The 2577-nt window shown below is 40.3% G+C and overlaps 1 pseudogene; it reads right to left on the bottom strand.

Moving 5' to 3' along the window:
* Positions 1-767: 767 nt before the first annotated feature.
* On the bottom strand, positions 768-1209 carry LOC101611898 (annotated as a pseudogene).
* Positions 1210-2577: the final 1368 nt, after the last annotated feature.

Raw genomic sequence — 2577 nt, forward strand, 5'->3', positions numbered from 1 at the left:
AATAAACCTATTGCAGACACTGTGACTAATTGTCACAAATGATGGTGCACAAACACCCAGAGCAAAGCTGCCCAAAAGTGCTTTAATAAAGAATTGATTTCCTCCAGGAATGCAGGCCTAATTTTAAATGGTAACTACCATCTTAAAACAAGCCATTTTGTTGTGAGTTGGTTTCACAATAATTTTATGCTGTCTGGTATACTGGTGACAATATTAATAAGAAATAAAATACAAAATCAACACATTGTAATAACAGATTCTAAAGTACTAGAGATTTCCATGATATAAAATCTTAGGCATTACCTTTGTTTAAAAAAAAGCAGGAATTTTTACAAAGATGTTTAAATCATGAAGGTATTTAGCTCTTAAAATATGTAAGCTCTGAAAAAGTGTATCAAAAAACTCTCTGATGGCACTGGGGTTTTGCCAAGATTTCCACGAGGCGTTCCAGACTCTGAAGGCACTACTGCCCGTGCACAGGGAGAGGCAGCCAAAGGCCGTGGGCAGTGCCCAGCCCCATGTGAGCGGCGCTACCATTCAGAATTACCCACAGAACTCTGAATCTTACCTCACAATGAAATTTCCCATCTCTGGTTCCTAAACCACCTCTAATCCTGCGAAGTATATTTTGCTTTCTTTTATTTCATTTATCTGCTAATATAACCCAAGATTGTGCATCAGCAAGCTATCTCAATTTACAAAGAAAAATCAAAGTGTGACCAATGATAAAAATTGACCACGTTTAAGACTCGATGTGCGTTAAGTGATTAATCACTAGCCGCCCAGAAGCATTCTTTGTTTCTTTTCCAACAGGACGAAGATTCTTCATATATTTCCTTTTTCCATATGGGCACCTTCGCTTTTAAAGCATTAATGGTGTAGCTCACAGCTTTAAGGGACACAGTCCTGTGAGCTGAGGACACAGCAATGATTGCGCTTACTTCTGATACTGGAACCAAGCCCAGGCGATGGAACACCGCTATGTGTCTGACTGCCCACTTCTGTTGAATGTCACCACAGATTTTTCTGATTTCATTCTCTGCCATGGGAAGATACGCTTTGTATTCCAAGCTAATGACTTTGTTGCCTTCAAAGTTATTTCTTGTAGTCCCTAGATGGCTCAGGAGTACTACTCTCCACTAATGGGGGGGATAATGGTGATTTTGTCTCCCGGTTGAAGCAGGAGTTGCTGATCTCCAAGCTCAACATATTCTTGACTAACAGCAAATATTATCTGATTTCTAACATCAGCCAATTCAGGATGTTGGGTTTCTAACTCTTTCCACAGCTGGGAGGCTCTGATTTCTTATGGCACAGATACGGTCTCTGAACAGACTCCTGTGAACTCTGCACTTTTTGCAAAATACAGGACTTCAACCTGGCATCGAGGCACCATTTTGCTAAAGACAACTCCAGCACCCACTTGGCACCCTGTGGACCAGCCCACAGCCCTTAGTTAAATTTTAATTTGCCTGTATTTTGTTCCACTCAGCTTACTTGAATACTCTCATAGTAGGCAAATCCAACACCTAGGGTTACTCTGTGAGTCTTAAGATCCACACCTAACACCTTACGCTCCTACCCTGAAGATATATACTATCAGATTGATTGACACAACTAATAATACTGCAGATAATTAGAAAATCCAAGCATTAATTAATCCAAGATGCAAAAATCTCTACATTATAACACAAGAAACACAAAAAAATCAAGACAATATAAATCCACCAAGAAGTACTAATGCATCAGAAATGATCTCCAGTGAGAATGATTTAGAGGAAATGCCTGAGAAAGATTTTCTAAAAATGATTATAAGTATGCTCAAAGAAACCAAAGAGGAAATCAGAGGAATCAAAGAAGACTCAAGAAACCAATTTAGCTGACAGAAAGCTGGAAGAAGCCATTCTACATGTAGTTCAATGGGAGAAAGAGATACCACCAGTGAAGATATTCAACAGTGGACACTGCAAGTCTAGCCAGGCCAAATGAGCAAACGGATGCAATAGTGGCACGTCTCTCATGATGCAAACCAACTGCCCTCCAATTGGACTAGAGGCCCACTCCATGGGGGGAAACACATCCTGGATACTGAAAACTTAAAACAGAGGTAGTCATGAGCCCTAGGGGTGTAACATCTGCTGATATCTGGATAAGTGTATATACTATGCTTATCAAACTGCCCAGTAAGCATTTCTCTTAATATTTATACCCTTATATTAATGCTCTCTCACTTTGGGTAGAGAATCTTCTCTTTTCAGATGACAATGACTTTGGGAAGACTCAGAAGGTATCATAGTGCTGGAAAGAAGTGGCTGGAGTACTGAGTAACATCTTGAACACACCTTCCAAGGCTGAGGGTCTAATGCGGAAGAGTTGGCGGAAAGAATATAAAAGCCAAAAGAAGGGTAGGACTCCTTACAACGTGCTCCCTCCAGACATAAAATGGCCTGGATATACATGACCTCATAGTGCCTGACACTACCTACACAAGACCATCATAAGAAGAGGAAAATACCATGACATCAAAATAAAAGAGAGACTGATTGAGATGGGGAGGGAATATGGTGGAGAATGGAA

This window comes from Jaculus jaculus, chromosome 5 (assembly GCF_020740685.1).
Source record: "Jaculus jaculus isolate mJacJac1 chromosome 5, mJacJac1.mat.Y.cur, whole genome shotgun sequence".
Taxonomy (NCBI): Eukaryota; Metazoa; Chordata; class Mammalia; order Rodentia; family Dipodidae; genus Jaculus; species Jaculus jaculus.